Here is a 22111-nt window from a genome sequence, read left to right on the forward strand (position 1 = left end):
CTCCGTTATGAGCGAACGTGAGTTTTTGTTGTTGTTGTTGAGTAACCCTTGCTCTGGCGGCTCTGGCTCTGCTGCGGAAGCACGTGCGGGGTTATAAACGACGACTCGCGATGATGGCAATGGCGGTCGCGTTGTTGTTGTTGTTGCTTTTGCCATTTCAAAAGGAAGACTCCCTTTGCGGGTGACCTTCCTCATGTCGCGGGGGGCCACTTCGGCTGCCACCTATCCCTTACCTGGGCCGAGAAATCCCGTGGCGTTTTCTACCACCTTCACATATCGGGGACGTGTCAAGCGAGGCTCGCGGTGCCAGCCGTGTGCAGCGGTGCAGGCTACTCTCCTCAGTGGGGGCCCCCCCTCTCATTTTAGTGTTGCAATTGATTGCTGCAATTGATTGCTGCAATTGATTGCTGCAATTGATTGTTGCGCGTTCCTCGGTTGCCATCGTTGCTCTCCCAACGTTTTTCGTTTTGTGTTTTCCCTTTGCACCGTGGCCGTGCACCGTTCTGGCGCGTGGTGCACGTTTCGCTTCGCGGTCCGAATTGCGTCGCGTTTCCCGAAGGCGGCACCTGTGTCGGAAGGGACCCCCCCCCCTCCCCCCCCCGTCCACCACCGTGAAATCCTCCGCGGTAGGAATCGTGCCGACCTGCCACGGTGAAAACACGACGACGACGACGACGACAAACATTTACCACAAACCTCTCTCGGGTTAAAGCCGCTGGAAGCTGCGCCGGCTTCTGTTGAGGCACGAGGGGTCGGGAAGCGTTCGGCGGCGGCGGCGGTGCCGCCGCGTGGAATTTGCTCTCCGGGATGGCTGCGAGCCGAAGGGTGCGACGGGGGCAGCTCTTTTCGTGTCACGTGAACGCGAACGCAACGGCGCGGCCACGGGGATGGACGGTCCCGGCCACCGACTTGATAAAACCGGAGTAACGTTTTAATGTAAGCCGATCACCTTGGGCTGAAACTAAAGGAAGAAAGGAAATTGGAGGGGTTGGGGTAAGAGTGGATTGTTGGTGGTGCGCAGTGGAAGCAGGCGGACTGGTGGGGAGGTAGGGGAGTTGGGGGGGGGGGCGGCGGTGGGGGAGGTTAGGGGGCGGCAGGGCAGAGGGCAGCAATGTTGGGGTCAGAGGTCACCACTCTTCAGAGATCAGGAAATCCGATGGTGGCAAGCGGTGAGTGCTGGGAGGGAGCAAGACTCTGCTAAGGGCTCTGCGCCTCCCAAAGCCGGCTTAAGCCCCTGCGAGAGACAGCCCAGCAAAATATTTGACGTAGAATGAGGCACTTTCAACTTTTCGGCGGGGTTTTTTTGTTGTTGCGTGTGTTCTTCATCAAGATGCAAACGGGAGTGGCGGCTCGTGGTTTGAGATGGGCATGGGTTGGTGTGACGGAGGCTCGAGAGGGGAGTGTCGCGACGCTGGATGTTACTGTGAATGCACGACGGACAGAGTGTTGCTGCCGTGTTGATGTTTTTCTTTCTCTCCTGCAATTGAAATGTTTAATGAACGAATTCGCGCAACGTTGGTTATAGGTAGGAGAGCGTGTAGCACCGTTATATGCAGTTTGTACTTCGTATGTCAAATGATCACGCGCAATTGTTGCACTAAATTATCGATCGCTCAAGGTGCCTTGTGCACGTAAACAGAAAAGATTGTGCGTTTATGATTAGGAATGGATTTTCAAATCAATTGTTCAAACAAATCAAACTGAGATTTCTTCATCAGTATTTTTGTTATTTTTCGTTATTTTTCTTTGAACCTATGTACGTGACTTTACGCAAAGACCCAAAGAATATTCTAACAAGCGGCTTATTTAAGTGCCATGGTTTTCATGCCCCATGTATATTTGTACATTTTATGTTTTCTCTTTTGCACGTCGTCAAATTGGCCGTCTCGAAGTTGGGCACACGTCGGCGGCAGCTTGCGAGTCACACACAAAATCGGTAAAGTCACGTTATTATTGTATTGCTTCCCTTCAACGTGACTTTACCGAAAGAACCAAGAATATGAATCACTGCAGTCACGAAAGCTTTAAATCAAAATTCAAGTCGCACATAATTAATTTTTTTTTGCCCCCACCGCCCCCCACCGTCACGTCCCTTTATTTTGAGAAGAATGGATGCCCCTTTTACCCCCTTTGATCTCCCCTCGAGGATGATCGTGAAAGACTCCTTGACAGACCCCAGTCCTTCGCCTCCCACACACGGCATAAAGTGGCACGGCTGGGGCTTTTGCGCCCCCCCCCACCCTCCCCCCTTTTAGGATGGTCAGTGGGACCACCCCGGGGGGGGGGGGGGCGCCCTAATCTCTCTCGCGTCTTTACGGATGAGGCTTGGGCGAGGCGTGGCGCGACGTTCCGATAACGACCACGAGATGTTAGGCGGCTGGGGGGCAGCGGCGGCGGGGTGGGTGGGTGGGGGGGGGGGTGCCACGTGGTCTTGAAACTGAGAAACGACGAGCCGATTTTTTTTTGCTGGTGACAAATTCCACAGCGCTAGACCCACTAAAGGGGGTCGGGGGGTGGGGCGGGCGGAGGGGGGGGGCATAGGGGGTCGGGGGAGGGGGGCGAAACGCGGCTTCTGCTATCGACAAACATCGACGAGTTTAGAGTGGGATGCGCGAGTCGTGGGGTGCTCGTCCCACCGGAGTGCCGCCCACGTGACCAGAGTGCCGCCCACGTGACCAGAGTGCCGCCCACGTGACCAGAGTGCCACCCACGTGTAGCCGCGTGTTGCGTGAATGCGCGCTGATGCGGCCAGTGCCGTGGCAATTCTCTTCGCTGCGCTTAAACTAATACTTTGACACTTTCTGTAGTGTTGTTTTGTTTGTTGTAGTCGTTGTTGTTGTTGTAACTTTCTGACACACCCCTCCTGGGCATCTGTGAAGTAAGAGCTTTATAGCTCATCGGGATTCCTCCAGTATTAATAAAGGTTCTGACTTATCGATTTTGTTTATCAGGTACTTGGTTAATAAAATATGTGTAGAACATAGTTTGCAATGTGAACCGTTGCAATTTGCCAGAAAGCTGAAACTATCGATTTGTTTTAAAGCTTTCGTGACTGCAGTGATTCATATTCTTGGTTCTTTCGTAAAGTCACGTTGAAGGGAAACAATAAAATAATAATATATAACAATAAAATTCTCACGACGTTTCGACTGCAACACAAGCAGTCATCATCAGGTGTGAAAACCAACGGTAAGAACATTTTCACACCTGATGATGACTGCTTGTGTTGCAGTCGAAACGTCGTGAGAATTTTATTGTTTTATATTTTTATTATTTTATTGTTTTATGTATTTTTTTATTATTTTATTGTTTCCCTTCAACGTGACTTTACCAAAAGAACCAAGAATATGAATATCGATTTGTTGTGGGATTTTTGTTCATTTAACTTGTTTCGTTATTTTGCTGTCCAGAAATAGTTGGCATCCATGCTCTACCGCATACAGAATTGTTGTTTATATCATGCAAACACTATTGTTCGTCGATACAAAATTTTGTTGCACACCTTTTGGCGTGGCGTTTAGCGCACGGCACCGTAAACCTGAGTTTGATTCCTGGCCGCAGCTGACATCGGTGGCGGGCGACATCTGAACCAATCTTTCCCTCCTTCCCTTTACTTCACAAACCTGGACTGGTCAAGGTGTATGGTCAAACAACCCACGTGGAAATGTCACGTTGTTATTGTGATGTTCGACCACATAGGGCAGCATTATCATTATTATAGAATTCGGCTCTTTTGTCTTATATTTTTTTAATTGCATTTTCGTGTTTGCATATCCTGCGTGAAGTGCATTGTGTTTTAATTCACGTCGGGCATATTAATACTCCGTCAGAATGACACGCGTAGTGTTTAAATCGTCATCTTAAAGACGCACTGCCATTTATATATAGATTAGGGTGGGCCCTTATTTTAAAAAGAAAATTATGATTGGAAATGTTTCCAGCAATTGAATTATGCAAACGTGGGAATCTATCCTCACCGAGGGGTATTCAGGGGTCACTCACTGCGGTCCTCATTTTAAATAAAAGTATTTTAGTTATATTCTTAGCTCTTTCGGTAAAGTCACGTGGAAGGGAAACAATAAAATAATAAAATATATATAAAACAATAACAGTATTTTAGTTGCATACTGTCCTCTTGTTTTGCATATCCTGTGTGGTCCCTTTTTTTAAATAAGGAGCACCCCTAAGAATAAATAATGAAATATAATTGCACGATAATAATCATGCCGTGCACACCGTGCTGCAGTAGCGTCAATAATGTTACGGGCCTTTGTCAATCCGCTGCTGTATTGAGGCCTCCCCAGTGCCGTTATGTAGGTCGCGAGGGTTGATTGACCATTCTTCACCACGTGCTGAACAGTGCCAGTTGGCGCAGGAGGAGCCCCGGGCATGGTGCCGATACTCGCTACCGATGCGTTTTAGATTTTTGTTAGATGCTTTGAGATGATTTTGCGGCGATAAATGTCCACGTGCTAAGCCACTCCATTGAGCTATCATTTGTGATGGGCAGGTCGCTTCTCAAAAAGAAGCTAATAGCTCTCAATGGGCTTTACCTGGTCAGATAAACAATAGTTTATTTATTTTTTATATTATTTTAAGGACATCTTTTTCACCTCTCCTACACTTTGAACTCATGGCGTGTTTTGTATTGTTTATTATTGTAACGTTCTGACCCCGTGCCCTTACTGGACATCTGTGAAAAAGAGCTTTATAGCTCATCGGATTCCTCCTGCAGTATAAAATACGTGTGATTCTGATTCGCTGATTTTGGCCATTGTCGAGGATCAAAGAGACGGATTGCTGGGTTTGTGTAGCGCAGTGCGCTCACCACTGCACCACCTCTCCCAAAACAGCAAATTTTTAATAATAACAGCTATTAATTGTATGGCACGATACTGAGCTCACGTTACCAGGAACACGTGCGGATGATTCATTCGCCTCTTAGCCATCCCATCCTCTCTTAGAGTTGTACATGTTGAGTGAAAACACTGACTCATTATTACGCCTCTCACAGGATGCAATGCATCGTTCAAAGGGCAAGCGCGGCTGGCTAGGAACGCTGTGAGAGGACAGGGATGAATTGCATAACAACATCCTGCTTAGGGGATAGCCCTTGGAAATGTTGAGCAATATGCCGCACAGCCCATTGCGTGCACGTGTGTATCAATGTGTCGTCATAACAGCCATTGTCCTAACGGTGTCTGTGTGCTGTATGGAGATCTTTGTTATTTGTCTTTGTGTGCTTGCCGAGTGGTGTTTGTGTCTGTAGGTCCATGTGTCTGTAGGTCCATGTCTCAGTAGGTCCATGTGTCTGTAGCTCCATGTGTCTGTAGCTCCATGTGTCTGTAGGTCCATGTGTCTGTAGGTCCATGTGTCAGTAGGTCCATGTGTCAGTAGGTCCATGTGTCTGTAGGTCCATGTGTCTGTAGGTCCATGTGTCTGTAGGTCCATGTGTCTGTAGGTCCATGTCTCAGTAGGTCCATGTGTCTGTAGCTCTATGTGTCTGTAGGTCCATGTGTCTGTAGGTCCATGTGTCTGTAGGTCCATGTGTCTGTAGGTCCATGTGTCTGTAGGTCCATGTGTCAGTAGGTCCATGTGTCAGTAGGTCCATGTGTCTGTAGGTCCATGTGTCTGTAGCTCCATGCGTCTGTAGGTCCATGTGTCTGTAGCTGCATGCGTCTGTAGGTCCATGTGTCTGTAGGTCCATGTGTCTGTAGAGTGGTGTAAGTGTGTTTGTAGCACGCTGCGCTTCGAGCCCGGTGACCCGAGTTAGATTCCCACTCAAGGCCAACACCAGTGACGATTATTTGAACCGGTCCTGGGCCTCCACTAGGTCGACTCAGCCTCAAATGAATACCTGGTGCGGTGTGTAAACATCACCACTAGGGAGGCAAAGGCGGTCGGGCGTGGTGCTGGCCAACCATCCTCTCGTGTGCCGTGCCAGCCTTCATAGGTGCTCGCTAGCAGCGCTTGCCCCTTAAGTCAGTTAAGACTATAGGGGGGATCTTTGTGTTTTAATGTATGTATAGTGGTGTGTGCCTGTATGTCTCTATAGAGAGCTGTGCTTCTGTATCTCTCTCCGTAGAGCGTTATGTTGTCCGTACGTGTGTGTAGAGTGGCTTGTGTGTCCATTCGGAGCTTATTAAGTTTGGTTCAATTTACAAAATTGCTAATGATTGGACACCGAAATAAAGTGCAGTCTCTTTTTGTAGACCCTTACACTGGGCAGGCCCGCTTAGCCACTTGGATGGGGCCCCAATGCAATATGCATCGATCAGTCGGTCGGTCGGGGATTGACGTTTTTTTTGCTGCACCCCAAGCCAAGCGGAGGGAGAGCCGGCCCTGGGCCTCCTCCTTGCCTCGGAGGTTTTGTTTGTCGTTCACCGAGCGCCTTTAAGCGTCAAAGGTGGGAGGCTCGGGACTTGGGCGCGGTTGCTCACATCCAGCGCGGGTGGGGGGAGGGGGGGCAAGGAGGGGGGGTCCCAGTGGGGTGGCAGTTGGGGAGGGGGAGTAAATGAATGGGACTCTGAGTGAGTCTGTGGGTCTCTTGAGTGAGTCTGTGGGTCTCTGAGTGAGTCTATGTGTCTCTGAGTGAGTCTGTGGGTCTCTGAGTGAGTCTATGGGTCTCGGAGTGAGTCTATGGGTCTCTGAGTGAGTCTATGGGTCTCAGAGTGAGTCTATGGGTCTCAGAGTGAGTCTATGAGTTTCTGAGTGAGTCTATGGGTCTCTGAGTGAGTCTATGGGTCTCTGTGTTGTGTGATTCTATGTGTCTCTGTGTGAGTCTATGGGTCTCTGAGTGAGTCTATGGGTCTCTGAGTGAGTCTATGGGTCTCTGAGTGAGTCTGTGGGTCTCTGAGTGAGTATATGGGTCTCTGAGTGAGTCTGTGGGTCTCTGAGTGAGTCTATGGGTCTCGGAGTGAGTCTATGGGTCTCTGAGTGAGTCTATGGGTCTCTGAGTGAGTCTATGGGACTCTGAGTGAGTCTATGGGTCTCTGAGTGAGTCTCTGGGTCTCTGAGTGAGTCTATGGGTCTCTGAGTGAGTCTATGGGTCTCTGAGTGAGTCTATGGGTCTCTATGTTGTGTGATTCTATGGGTCTCTGAGTGAGTCTATGGGTCTCTGAGTGAGTCTATGGGTCTCGGAGTGAGTCTATGGGTCTCTGAGTGAGTCTATGGGTCTCTGAGTGAGTCTGTGGGTCTCTGAGTGAGTCTATGGGTCTCTGAGTGAGTCTATGGGTCTCTGAGTGAGTCTATGGGTCTCTGAGTGAGTCTATGGGTCTCTGAGTGAGTCTCTGGGTCTCTGAGTGAGTCTATGGGTCTCTGAGTGAGTCTATGGGTCTCTGAGTGAGTCTATGGGTCTCTGAGTGAGTCTATGGGTCTCTGAGTGAGTCTCTGGGTCTCTGAGTGAGTCTCTGGGTCTCTGAGTGAGTCTATGGGTCTCTGAGTGAGTCTATGGGTCTCTGAGTGAGTCTATGGGTCTCTGAGTGAGTCTATGGGTTTCTGAGTGAGTCTGTGGGTCTCTGAGTGAGTCTATGGGTCTCTGAGTGAGTCTATGGGTCTCTGAGTGAGTCTGTGGGTCTCTGAGTGAGTCTATGGGTCTCTGAGTGAGTCTATGGGTCTCTGAGTGAGTCTATGGGTCTCTGAGTGAGTCTGTGGGTCTCTAAGTGAGTCTGTGGGTCTCTGGGTCTCTGAGTGAGTCTATGGATCTCTGAGTGAGTCTATGGGTCTCTGAGTGAGTCTATGGGTCTCTGTGTGAGTCTATGGGTCTCTGAGTGAGTCTATGGGTCTCTGAGTGAGTCTATGAGTCTCTGTGTGAGTCTATGGGTCTCTGAGTGAGTCTATGGGTCTCTGAGTGAGTCTATGGGTCTCTGAGTGAGTCTATGGGTCTCTGTGTGAGTCTATCGGTCTCTGAGTGAGTCTATGGGTCTCTGAGTGAGTCTATGGGTCTCTGAGTGAGTCTATGGGTCTCTGTGTGAGTCTATGGGTCTCTGAGTGGGTCTATGGGTCTCTGTGTTTTGTGAGTCTATGGGTCTCTGTGTGAGTCTATGGGTCTCTGTGTAAGTCTGTGGGTCTATGTTGTGTGAGTCTATGGGTCTCTGAGTGGGTCTATGGGTCTCTGTGTTGTGTGAGTCTATGGGTCTCTGAGTGAGTCTATGGATCTCTGAGTGAGTCTATGGGTCTCTGAGTGTGTCTATGGATCTCTGAGTGAGTCTATGGGTCTCTGTGTGAGTCTATGGGTCTTTGTGTAAGTCTGTGTGTCTCTGTGTTGTGTGAGTCTATGGGTCTCTGAGTGGGTCTATGGGTCTCTGTGTTGTGTGAGTCTATGGATCTCTGAGTGAGTCTATGGGTCTCTGTGTGAGTCTATGGGTCTCTGAGTGAGTCTATGGGTCTTTGTGTAAGTCTGTGGGTCTCTGTGTGAGTCTATGGGTCTCTGTGTGAGTCTATGGGTCTTTGTGCGAGTCTGCGAGTCTCTGCTAGTCTTCGGGTCGTTGTATATGTGTGTGAGTGTCTGTGCTCGCCTATGAGCCTCGGAAATGTTTTACCGTAACACTGCACCTTCCCGCCGGTGCCACCGCAGCGCCGTGTACAGAATCAGAAAAATTATTGATACTGGTGGGAATCCGATGACCTATAAAGCTATTTTTCACAGATGTCCAGTACCACACACGGCTCTCTCCGTTTGCGCTTGAATGTGAAATAGTCCACGAGAACGATTCCTGACCTGCGTGATGCACAAAGGGCTCGCTCTCGAAGGCAGACAGAGACGGAGAGAACGACTTGCTTGAAGGGGGCGACGAGGAACCACAGACGAGCGGAAGTCAGCGGCAGCAGGCACACGATGAAACCACGCGCTAAATTCACCCCCCCCCCCCCACCAAGCTCTGTAGTCCTCTATATCTCAAGGTGTTATCGGCCAATTAATGAGCATTTAAATTTTTGAGGGGGCAGCACTCGATCCCATGCGCATGGAACCTTTCAATACCTTGCCGATCGCGTCAAGAAGCATAAACCATCACGTGAACTCCGGCCATTCGACTAGCGGCCTTTGGCTGGCCACTGAACACTCTTCCCTCCGATATGATGAAGCCATGGGAGTGCGATGTGCTTTTAAATCTAGATTGAAAACTCATTTCTTTAGAACTATCTTTTTTCGTGTGTTCAGTTTGTTGTCATTTCCCCCGCACCTCCGATGAGCACGGTGGGCTACGTACGTTGCGAAAGAAGTTCAACGTACGTGCGTAGCGCAGTCTCCTCGTGAGCCTCGGGGTTACGGCCACCTCCCCGACGCCCACGGGAAGCAGGGAGTTTCACAACAGCTGTGCGTGTGATTCATCCACCCTCGCCGTGGCTGCCTCCACAGCGCTGGGGTTTAGGCCCCGTGCGGTGTTGCCACCGTCACCGCCACCGTCACCGCCACCGTCAACGCCACGTGCCGTTCGTCATGATGGTGTCCCCCGATGCCTCGCTCCGCGCTTGCTGCCGGGAGGTTTTTCCAAAAAAACAAATTCCTGAATCTTTTTTTTCCAAAGAAGGGTGTGAAAGAGAGGCTCTTCCCAGGCCGTGGAGCGAAACGTCGGACGTCACGCCAAAGCGCTGAACTATTACGAGACTAAATTTTGATTTGAAGCTTTCGTGACTGCAGGGATTCATATTCTTGGTTCTTTCGGTAAAGTCACGTAGAAGGGAAACAATAAAATAATAAAAATATAAAACAATAAAATCTTCTTGCTGTGGTTTTCACACCTGATGATGATTGCTTGTGTTGCAGTCGAAACTTCGTGAGAATTGTATTGTTTTATATTTTTATTATTTTATTGTTTCCTTTCTATGTGACTTTACCGAAAGAACCAAGAATATTACGAGCCGAGCTATCATTTGTGACCAGAGTGACCTGGTCACAAATGATAGCTCGGCGATTTTGGCTTATTATCATCGTGTGGAAATTTATCGCGGCCAAATAACTCTGAACACTTGCCGCTTCTAAATGTGGAGCGAAAAACCGGAGAGAAATCCACGCGACCACGGTCAGAGAGAGACGTGAAAACTCCAAATACACAGCAGCGGTCGGGGTCAGGATGGAGTCTACGACCTCCCGCATACCAGACGAGGTAGTTCAGAATTTAATTATGTATTTATACTGGAGGAATCCGATGAGCTATAAAGCTCTTTTTCACAGATGTCCAGGAGGGGTGTGTCAGAACGTAACAACAAACATTACAAACACACGTTGCGAGTGCCTAGTACAAGGAAGGTAAACATATCACACAAATACAACTAAACCATCCCCCTCCTACCAGGCAAAGCCCACTGAGGTATTAAATTATTTCTCAGAAGTTACCTGTCCATGACAAAATGATAGCTCTACAGAAGTGGCTTATCACGTGCAAATTTACAGCAGCAAAATGATCTCGAATAAAAGTCAATAGACCGTCACGATCCTCCCACCCTCCCTCGCTTGTGATCCGTGGGGTTTCAACGGCGCCGTTGCTGGAGCCGCTCTTTGCTCCGGCAGATGGACGAGGGGTCCGAGGCGTGGCTGCAAGCGTCCGTTACGAGTCCCGGCGCCACTAACGGTGACCAAAGCGCTCCGATCATGCTCGGTGTTAACCGTCCGCGGGTTCGTCTTCGCACGGCAATGGCGACATTGGCGGTCCGTGAACGGAATAGTTAAAGGTCGTTGATGTATCGTCGCTGATACTCCGATTTACAATCTGTTGCGCACACATATCTCACGTTGCGGTAATTTACAGGTCCTGTGTTGATCCTCTCCTGGATGTGGTCCTCCCTGGACGTCAGTCAACGGGACTCGATACGTGCGAGTTCGATTATCCCACTTGCGTCAGCCATGACCGCGATGTAATCGGATAAATCCCCACCAGATTCAAAGCTCGGCGAGTGAATAAACCACTGTACCGCCGCTCCCCCGGTACATATAAATGAGTGTAACAATTTACTTGTTGTGACATGAGTAAAAAATTGTAAATGAGTGCCTTTTATCAAGGTGACAATATTTGTACGTGTGTACGTATGTATGCATAGTGGTGAGCGTGGGCAGCGGTAGCGTGACGGTTGGCTCGTTACGCCATGAACCTCGCCAACCCGAGTTTGATTCCCGCTCACGGCCACTACCGGTGACGATTACAGTGAGAGAAAAAAGTATTTGATCCCCTGCTGATTTTGCACGTTTGCCCACTGACAAAGAAATGATCAGTCTATAATTTTAGTGGTAGGTTTATTTAAACAGTGAGAGACAGAATAACAACAACAAAATCCAGAAAAACGCATGTCAAAAATGTTATAAATTGATTTGCATTTTAATCAGGGAAATAAGTATTTGACCCTTCTGCAAAACATGACTTAGTACTTGGTGGCAAAACCCTTGTTGGCAATCACAGAGGTCAGACGTTTCTTGTAGTTCGGCACCAGGTTTGCACACATCTCAGGAGGGATTTTGTCCCACTCCTCTTTGCAGGTCTTCTCCAAGTCATTAAGGTTTCGAGGCTGACGTTTGGCAACTCAAACCTTCAGCTCCCTCCATAGATTTTCTATGGGATTAAGGTCTGGAGACTGGCTAGGCCACTCCAGGACCTTAATGTGCTTCTTCTTGAGCCACTCCTTTGTTACCTCGGCCGTGTGTTTTGGGTCATTGTCATGCTGGAATACCCATCCACGACCCATTTTCAATGCCCTGGCTGAGGGAAGGAGGTTCTCACCCAAGATTTGACGGTACATGGGCCCGTCCATCGTCCCTTTGATGCGGTGAAGTTGTCCTGTCCCCTTAGCAGAAAAACACCCCCAAAGCATAATGTTTCCACCTCCATGTTTGACGGTGGGGATGGTGTTCTTGGGGTCATAGGCAGCATTCCTCCTCCTCCAAACACTGCGAGTTGAGTTGATGTCAAAGAGCTCCACTCTGGTCTCTTCTGACCACAACACTTTCACCCAGTTGTCCTCTAAATCATTCAGATGTTCATTGGCAAACTTCAGACGTGCATGTATATGTGCTTTTTTGAGCAGAGGGACCTTGCGGGCGCTGCAGGATTTCAGTCCTTCACGGCGTAGTGTGTTACCAATTGTTTTCTTGGTGACTGGTCCCAGCTGCCTTGAGATCATTGACAAGATCCTCCCGTGTAGTTCTGGGCTGATTCCTCACCGTTCTCATGATCATTGCAACTCCACGAGGTGAGATCTTGCATGGAGCCCCAGGCCGAGGGAGATTGACAGTTCTTTTGTGTTTCTTCCATTTGCGAATAATCGCACCAACTGTTGTCACCTTCTCACCAAGCTGCTTGGCAATGGTCTTGTAGCCCATTCCAGCCTTGTGTAGGTCTACAATATTGTCCCTGACATCCTTGGAGAGCTCTTTGGTCTTGGCCATGGTGGAGAGTTTGGAATCTGATTGATTGCTTCTGTGGACAGGTGTCTTTTATACAGGTAACAAGCTGAGATTAGGAGCACTCCCTTTAAGAGTGTGATCCTAATCTCAGCTCCTTACCTGTAAAAAATACACCTGGGAGCCAGAAATCTTTCTGATTGAGAGGGGGTCAAATATTTACTTCCCTCATTAAAATGCAAATCAATTTATAACATTTTTGACATGCGTTTTTCTGGATTTTGTTGTTGTTATTCTGCCTCTCGCTGTTCAAGTAAACCTACCATTAAAATTATAGACTGATCATTTCTTTGTCAGTGGGAAAACGTACAAAATCAGCAGGGGATCAAATACTTTTTTTCCCTCGCTGTACCTGAACCGGTCCTGGGCCTTCCCTCGGTCGACTCGGCCTCGCAACGAGTGCCCGGAGCGGTGTGCAAACATCGCCGCTGTGGAGACGAAGGCTGCCGGGCGTGGTGCTGGCCACCCATCAACCCCCGTGATGCCAATCCGGCCTTCATAGGTGCTCGCTGACAGGCACTACTGCGCGCCCCAGCAGTCCGGGGGGGGCGGGAACCTTTGTGTTTGTGTGCCGGTCGTCTAGGAATTTCCCACCACGGCACAGGGCATTCCCAGAGCGGGGAAGGGAAATATGCGGAAGTACAAAACGATTTGTTTCGCGCGTTCTCTCCCCCCTCTCCCTGCACCCCCCCCCCCCACCTCGCGTTGTGAGGGTTCTTCTTTCACTCGGGGCAACAAAACGCCTCGAAAACAACCTCCAAGTCCAGAGGAGCCTTAACCACGATAACATCTTGCCCCTTGGAAAACACGTGGGCCAAACCGTGCATCCATACACAGTGTTCCGTAACGAAGACAAAGATCCCCCCGTATAGCCGGTGCTGCTAGCGAGCACCTACAAAGGCCGGCAGTGCGCACGAGGGGGTGGGTGGCCAGCACCACCACGCCTTTGTCTCCCGAGTCGCGATGTTTACACACCCGCACCGGGTGCTCATTTGAGGCTGAGTCAACCTTAGGGAGAGGCCCATGACCGGTACAGGTAATCGTCACCGGTGCTGGTGGTCGTGAGCGGGAATCGAACTCGGGTCACGGGGTTTCGTGGCCCACCGCCTTTACCGCCACACTGCCGTGCGAGCTGCGTGTGCAGTGCTCTGTTTCCACGGCTCGCACAGACAGCTCGGTGACGCCCTGGCCTTAGAATGCGTTCGTTTTAAAGGTGAACGTTTCTGGACGTGGCTCTTCTTAGGTTGCGCGTGTGCGAAAAGGGGGGCATTGCCCCCGAAACGTCGCCTGTGATACGTCTCCCCCTTGAAAGCCACGGTGTTTATTGAAGAGCGGATTGAGTTTCTTTTGTCGGTTGTGCTTGCGCACCCCTGCCAATGTAGGATCACCAATGTAGTTTGCTGCGTATGCACACACACGCACAAAGTACACGCTACGTGCGCTCACTCTGCATATACGCAGCATAGACTACTAAGTTGTGTCCTTCGTTTCAGACTATGAACTATGTTTATTTTTTATCAGGTAAGGACCACTGAGATATGTAGCTCTTTTATAGAAGCGGCGTAGCCAACAAATGAAAGCTCAACGAAAGTGGCTCATCGTGTGGAGATGTATAGCAGCCAAATACTCCAAACGCGTGTCGATTTAAAAACGTGGAGGGAAAAACCGGAGAACCCCGGAAAAAATCCACGCGACTCTGGGGAGAGACACGCAAACGCCGTCGTGATCGAACCCCACGACCTCCTGGTTACCAGGCGAACTAGTTAACACCTTGCCACCATGGTGCCCGATGATGAGCCTGTGGGCTTTCCTGACTATCGTGTGATACGCGAGCATGGTTTTGAGAACACGCGAACCCTGGACTTGTTTCCAACCCTTTTGGGTCTCCATCGCGCGAGAGGGAGAACGATTGTTAAAGCGAGCGCCCGCACGTTCATCAGACGATCCTGGGGAGGGCAGCGCACCATCACCCGTGTGGATTCTCTTATCGTCGTACACAAAGATTTCCTGTAAAAAAACAAAACAACGCGTGCTCTTCTGTTTGGTGGCCAAATCCTAGCCGTGCTGTGAAGCGAGCACCTTTTTTGAACGGCTTTCCCCGTTTCGAGGTGTCTGCAAGTTGCAAGGGACGGGGCGAGCGGTTCGGCTTTTAATTTTATTTTAGAGAGGCTTAGTAGCGCCGTTGTTTGTGAAGACATTGTTACTCGCCGGAGAGAGAGGCAGCGATACGACCGCACTCTACGATGGCCGGCGACAAAACAGCTGCACGCCCTCCCGCATGGCATGGTACCGATAAAGTTATTCTATTTCAGCTGCGATGACGTGCGTGTACATGCGTGTACGTCACCGTAACGGGAAAAGGTTAAGGCCCTGGTGCGGCACGTGGGGGGTTGGTGTGGTGGGGTGGGGGGGGTTGGTGTGGCCAGCAAAACCGTTCACACCCAAAGTCGCCTTTGTCTCTCCAGCGCCGATGTCCACATAACACCCCCGGAGATCATCGACAGTCTCGGTTGGCCGAGTGGCACCGTCAACTTTTGCCACCTTCACACGTCGCTCCCTACCGCGTAGAAATATGGTCAACACCACCCCCCGGTTTATGTTGGGGAGTTGGCAGGGGGCGCGGATGCGTTCCTGAAAGCTTGTGACGACTAATATCAAAGCGACTGCCGACGTTTTCATCGGCAAGAGTCAGACTTGCTTTAAGGCGATGCCGGTGAACTTCCAAGACGTTGATGGGCATTGATGTGGGTCCTCGTTAGACGCAAAAAAATGACAATTCAACACATTCGTCAGTAACACCGTGGCCTTTACAGGAAAAACTTTACATAGGCAGCGTTTTAGGTAATGGCCTTGTTCAGCGCGCACGACTGTAATACACAATAACAAATAGTTTGCGTGGTCACGGAGAATACAGGCGACAGAATAAATGAGCGGACAATGCGTACGCCTCGTTTCACATACATAGGCAGCGTTTTAGGTAATGGCCTTGTTCAGCGCGCACGACTGTAATACACAATAACAAATAGTTTGCGTGGTCACGGAGAATACGAGCGACAGAATAAATGAGCGGGCAATGCGTACGCCTCGTTTCACATATCGCCAGTAATAAATATATCTTTGCGTGTACGGTAATACCCCGGTTTGCGTCGGGGGATGTGTGCGACGACGAACATCGAAGCGACGTCACCCGAAGCGGTTTTAACCAGGGTGGTCGTAGTGGGTGCTGGAGGCGACGGGTAGCGAGGGAGGACGGACGACCGCCATGCTGTTGGCGACGTGAGAGTGAGACGCATATCGTGATAATAAAGTGACGACGTATCCGCGGAATGACGCGAACGCCCCGAGACGTCAAATCGGGCTGTTTTCCCCTCCATCGGTGTTTATCGAAGCCAATCGACCACTGGGCCGGTGCTTAACCGGGAAGCGTTGTTGTTGTTTAAGCTGCGGGCAAACTCTGGACCGGTTGAAACCGGTTTCATCAAGCGAGCTCCTTGTTGTTCCGCGGCGAATGCCTTGCACGGCTCTCCGCTCCGTGCTCCATCTCGCGGTGTGCTCCGCGCCGTGTTTTAGCGCCCACCTTGCACGGAAGAAAAGTGCCAAAGGGAATTATTTGTGATGTCCGGGTGGAGGCACGTGACGGACACCTTATGGGTAAGATCGCCGTCTTTTTACACAGGCCAAACCCGCACAAATTTCTCAATCGACCGAAGACTTATCAGTATATTGTGCGGTGTCGTGTAGCAAAGTTCAACACAATACCGGTACCAATCAATCCCTGCCACCCGAACACATGCCAATTCCCGGACTGCCCAGTGGTGATGTTTACACACCGCACAAGGTACTCATTTGAGGCTGAATCGACTTGGGGGGGGGGGGGAAGGTCCAGAACCGTTTCGGAAAATCGTCACCGGTGTTGGCCTCGAGCAGGAATTGAGCTCGGGCCGTCGGGTTTTGCTGTGCCGCTTCGGTTAAACCGCTGCACTACCGCTCCCCACCACGCACACACACGCGCACACACACACGCGCGCACGAACGCACGCTGCAACAAGAGGCACCGTTTGTTATTCCCGATGGCAAACATACTTTGTGTTAAGGAAAGGTCAAGCTTCCGCATTTCTGACCCCTTTGGCCCCCCGCGCCCATTACAACAACCTGTTTCCCACACAGCTCTGCCGACGAAAGCTCGCGCGCCGCGTCCGCGCTCGTCGCGCCTGACGGCCGACCGACCGGCCGGCCGGTCGTTGCAACCTGCCCCGGCCCCCGGAGGACACAAACGTGGCCTCGCGCCTTGGGGCCCGCGCCGACGGAGAGCGTGCGCGCGCGCGTGGCCCCGGGACGGACGTGCTTGACCCCCGACAATCATCCGTGGGAGGAGGGGACGGGAGAGTCGGATGCGTCGTCGGCTGCTGTCGCCGCTGGTTACTGCGGCCGGAGCGACGGTGGATTTAGAAGGGGGCGGAGGGGGGCGCGGTCTCACTCAGCCCATCGTTCCTCGTGGGTTGATTTAAACGGCGTGACCGCACGGCGAGTAGGCCGTCAATGCTGACGCGGAATTTGTTTCGGGGCCTCTCGACCGCAAGCGTTAAGACAGAAGTGGATCGTGACGCGGCCTGGCGGTAGCGCGGTTCTAATCTGCGTGGCCGCCCTGGTTAATTCCGCAGGTGTAATATAACCATAATAATCATAATTAACACCACGCGCCGTGTTATTGTTTTTTATCGCTTCACACTGGACCTTCAAAGATCGCCAGATTATTGCCCCCCACCTCTTACTGAGAGACTAACGTCCCAGGTCACAAATGAGATTCATTGTGGTCTCTTGAGTTCTCATCACCAGGTTAAGCCACGCTAGCTCGTCGCTGGGTGCTCGAATGGTGCGGGGCGGACGCTTTTGGTGTTAGTTTGTGCTGCGTAGGCCCGGCGCGGGAACATTCTACGAGCAGGCACCCGTGTTAATGAGCGTGCGACGCTCTCGCACTTCAGAGGCCACTTTACTTCTTTGCAACAGCCAGCTCGCTCGCACATTCTCGATCGTTATTCGCTCCGGATATTTGTCCCAAGTCACTCGTCGTCGTCGTTGTCCATCCCCCCCCCTCCCCACCACCGCAGTTGCTAGGCGGGAGCGATTGTTGACGAATGCGAAACCAAATTTTTTTTTTAGGAGAGAAATCGAACGGTTGGCTGGCTCGCAGCCGAGGATCGATATCCCCTACTTGGTATATATTTTTTCGATTTCTCGGCATCGCCGTTCGCCAGCGGCCAGCGGCGGCGATGACGGCAGCCGCTCTCCGCCGGCCGAACTTTGCTGTGGGTGGTTTCATTTTTTTGTCTCGTGGAGGTGGTGGCGGTGGGGGGTGGGGGGTTGAGCCCCGCTTCTTACGCAGCAAGAAACACCCAGCAGCAGCTGCAAAAAAAGAACCAGCAGCAGCTAGGAGCTGCTGCTAGCTAGGAGCTGCTGCTAGGAGCTGCTGCTGGTTCTTTTTTGCGCTTTTTAAATTGCTTATTGACGAATGCGAAACCGACATTTTTGCTAAAAAAAAATTAATCGAACGGTTGACTGGCTGCAGCTGATTTTTTTTGTTTCGTTTTCTCGAATCGATTTCACGGCATCGTCGCTCACGAGCGGCCGGCGGTGGCGGCCGCTCTCCCGGGTTGTGCTGTGACGCGGTTTTTTTTGTTCGTGCCGTGAAGGTGGCGTTGTTTGGCCGCCGCTTCTTATGCAGCAGCGGCGACGGCGGCAGCTGCCTCCTTTTTTTTTGCGTTTTAAATTGCCTCGGCCCCGGCCGTAATTGCCTTAATTCCGCGCGATGCGTAATAGCGGAGTAATGAAGCTTCGCGCGCGATCCCTTGCCGAGGGAGAGGTTAATGCAGAGGTCCCATCCCACAGCCCTGGCCCCGCCGCTGATCCCCATTGTTGAGGCCTGACAGGCCCCCGTCGGAATTGCCCGGCTGATTAAAGAAAATGTTGGCTTATCTTTGTTCTTCCATGGCCCCGAGTACTTCAAAAGGAAGGGGTGTGGGGGGGGGGGAATCTGGGACGAGAAAATGCACGGCATTTTCTTTCCTGAGCACCCCCCCCCAACTCGGTCTCCCCCCCCCCTCCTCCGCCCTTCCGAGTCACCGCCCCTGCCACCTCCGTCCTCGGGGAGCGTTTCCTGCGCGGCGCGACCTCCTCTCGCGTTCTTCTTTCTGCGAGCCGCCGTTGCTGTGCGCGCCGTACGGCTCGCGTGGCCCGCCGGTGCGTTAGGAACGACGACGGACGACGACCAGGGTATAAGGGGAACGCTTCTCCAATATGAGCCAGTCCCCACCTGCCCGCCACCCCCGTCAGCACCGGTTCTTAATACCCCCCCCCCCCCCGAAAGGTTTGTCGTGCTGGGTGCACGGCCGTTAGTCCTGCGAATGGTTACAAAATAAGTATGTGCGTATAAAAACAAAAATCCTCGACGCGTTCGTCAATGGTCAGTAGCGCTGCGTGTCTCTGTTCGTGTCTGCGGCCTCAAAACGGTAGTGCTGCGGTTGGCGCGCTGCGCTACGAAGCCCGACGATCCGCGTTCGATACCAACACTGGTGACGGCTATCCAAACCGGTCCTAGGGCTCCTCTAGGTCGACTCAACCTCAAATGAGTACCTGGTGTGGTGTATAAATATCGCCACTGGGGAGACGAAGGCGGTCGGGCGTGGTGCTGGCCACCTATCCCCTCGTGTGCCGTGCCAGCCTTAATAGGTGCTCGCTAACAGCATTTGACCCTTATGTCTGTTAAGGCTACACGGGGGATCTTTGTATGTATAGTGGTGCGTGCCTGTATATCTCTGTAGAGTGGTGTGCTTCTGTTTCTCTCTCCGTAGAGCATTGTGTTGCCCGTACGTGTGTAGTGGTTTGTGTGTCCATTCGGAGACAAAAGTGGCTTGGCGTGGTGCTGACAACCCACCCCGTCATGTGTTGTGATGAAACTCGCTAACAGCACTTGGCCCAAAAGTCTGTTAAGGCTATATGGGGGATCTTTGTCTTTTTGCTGCGTGGCTTTGTCCACCCTATCAACTACAAATTTAATAATCGAGGCCTGTGATATAATTTCTCTATCTTATATTATCGCGGTACGGGGCTCGATAATAACGCGCCATCTAAAGGTTGTTGCGATTCACAGACTTTGCCACGTTTTTGAAATGTATAACTCAGGACAAAAACCCCTAGGTGCAAATCCATCTCCCGATTATCGTCGTCGTCATCATCGTTACTATGTTACGATTAATTACCTTACAACGAGGCTTCTTAGTCCATGTTCAAAATATTTTTTTGCGAAGATAGCAGGAAGAAAAAGTTCGAGGGAATGATTGCAGATCATTGGAGAGCAGAGGTGACATTTCTATACCTGCTGCTGCATTGTCCCAGTGCACATGTGGCTGTCGCCTGATGATGCTGGTTGTTGTAATTACCGGCGAAACGTCACGGTACTTGAATTGTAAATATTGTAGTGGGGTCACTCTCCAACACACAGGCGGTGTGCTGAAGTAGTAACGAGTTGGCACGTTTTGTTTACGTGACAAACCATTACTCATTTGGTGTGTCGGGTGGTAGCTGGTTTAACGACGCGTTTATATTTACACGATCTGACCCCCCAAAAAAACCTCTTATGGATAATATTGGTCGCGAAAGTTTACTGTGTGTTAAAGTGAACATCTGTGAAAAAAGAGCTTCATAGCTCATCGGATTCCTCCGGTGCAAGGAAAGATTATGTGTAACTTTGACTGCAGAAACGACTCTTTTGGTTTGCATTGGTTTTGTCTGGCCCATTATGCCAAGGGGATGTCGTGTTGCAGCGGCAGTCTGTGGAGCAAAGGGAAGTTTGACAGAAATGGGTGAGGACAGTGAAAAGTAAGCGACGATGGGGTGAAGGCAAGCGCTGTTTCGGGCACAAGTCTATAAATATGGAATGTGCCACGAGCCAGAGACCTCCCAGCCCGCCAAATCATTGCGTTAACACGCCGTTTGGTCATGGCAACTGTGATTCAAATTAACACTCTCAATCAATCAATCGGGGTCTTTCTATAGACCCGGCGGAGGAGAGATCTCGTTCGTAAATGTAGACCCGCATTTTCAAACGCGCTTTGGCCACATCCAACCGGGACAGGGTGTGCGTGTGAAACTCTACGGACTAGTCATTATACCACCATCATCGGCCCGGGGTCCAATCCACCGCTGGATGAGGGCCTCTGCAAACCCCCTGCCCGTGTCTGTCTTGTGAGCCTTGCCCCCCCCCCCTCCCCCGATGACGTGGACCGCACGGAGACCGGGAGCGGTAGTTCAGTAGAAGCGAGCAAAGCATTGAGGAGCTTCACTCCCAAAAAAGCGTTGCCGCGTGCTGGAAAGTCGACGTTAAAGACCCGCGCGGGGGGGGGGGGCGGACCGGAGTGCGGGGGGGGGGGGAGCCGGCCGTGTGCCTCGCGTCGTTCGTAGACCAAATGGCACGGTCCAAAACGGCCCGCGAGTTAAACATTCTTTGCGAAGTTAGCAATGTGCTGGTGCGTTCCTAATGCGAGCACGTTTGTTTAATGGCACCCATGTTGATACCACAAGTTATAGTTTCAGGATAGTGTCGGGGCGGGAGAAGGGGGTGATTTATCCATTGATAACATTTTAAAAAGTATCCGTGCATAAGGATTGTGCGTACACCCAAAACCGTTTTTGCTTAGAAGCTAGAACAAACTTTTTATTGTCTTTTGTTATTTTTTTTAACCCTTCCCTGTCTTGTTGCAATTTTACTCCGCCTAAATCCAAATTCTTTCGAAAAGGTTGAAGGTCAAAGCAATTGAAAGGTCAAAGTGACTTTAGACCGGGAACAAAATGGAAAAATATGCGCCAACATCATCTTACCTTTTTTTTCTCTCTCTCTCTCCTGCCGCCATCTTCACTGATGGTTTGCTACAGTCACTAACCTTTGCCCTTTGACCTGGACAAAACCAGGATATCTGTATTTTTTTTCGTTACCCCAACCCCTCTCTCCCCGCCTCATCCCCCCTGTTCCTCCTGCCCCCCTATCATCCTGCTGCCGATTGGCTATGAACATTAACCATGTACCAAAAAACAACCGCTCCTCCTCGTCCTGTGGTCCCATAGGTGGGGGGTGGAGACATTGGATGTTAGCAGGCGGTCGGGGGGATAACGATTCGGTGGTGATGGAGGAGGCGGATTGGTTGGAGTTGTTCGTGGTCGGTGGTGGTGTTGCTGGTGGTGGTGGTGGGAGGGGGAGTTGAGCTGGTTTGCGGGTGCGTGGGTATGCGGTGGGTCTTAAGTCCTTCCAGATGGGTGCAGATTGCCAGGGTGGCATCGTGTAACCTAGCGGGTCCTCATTAGGCCACCGGTTGTGACCGGGAGGCCCCGGCGTTCTCGGTTGCGGTTTGTTTAGAGCGAGCGCGCGGGAATCGTAAGCCGGGTAACCGAGCGGTCAGGGCATTCTACCGCGAGGTTCTCCCAGCGTACCCGTGCAATAATAAATGTGCGAACGCTCGTATATCTCTGTTGCACCGTCAGTGGTGCTGTTTGTTTGCAGGCCGCGCTCGGTGTTTTGGGCCTATGGGGGCCGGTGCTCGCCAATCGTAATGAAAGAAAAATCTCTGTCCCGCCCACTGTGAAAACGGTCTCAGAAACAGCGGACGTTTACGGCGCAGAAAATGTAAAATACTACTTGAACCACATTTTGGTTTTACTAAGTAAAGTCCA

At 51.1% G+C, this 22111-nt stretch overlaps 1 protein-coding gene across 2 annotated transcripts in view; it reads left to right on the forward strand.

Annotated features, from left to right (window-relative positions):
• Positions 1-22111, forward strand: part of LOC116953043 (protein lin-28 homolog B-like) — a 91401-nt gene that overhangs the window by 32522 nt on the left and 36768 nt on the right. The gene's annotated exons all lie outside the window — the stretch shown is intronic.

This window comes from Petromyzon marinus, chromosome 49 (genome assembly GCF_048934315.1).
Source record: "Petromyzon marinus isolate PM22_M1 ecotype Great Lakes invasive population chromosome 49, UKy_Petmar_22M1.pri1.0, whole genome shotgun sequence".
Lineage (NCBI taxonomy): Eukaryota > Metazoa > Chordata > Hyperoartia > Petromyzontiformes > Petromyzontidae > Petromyzon > Petromyzon marinus.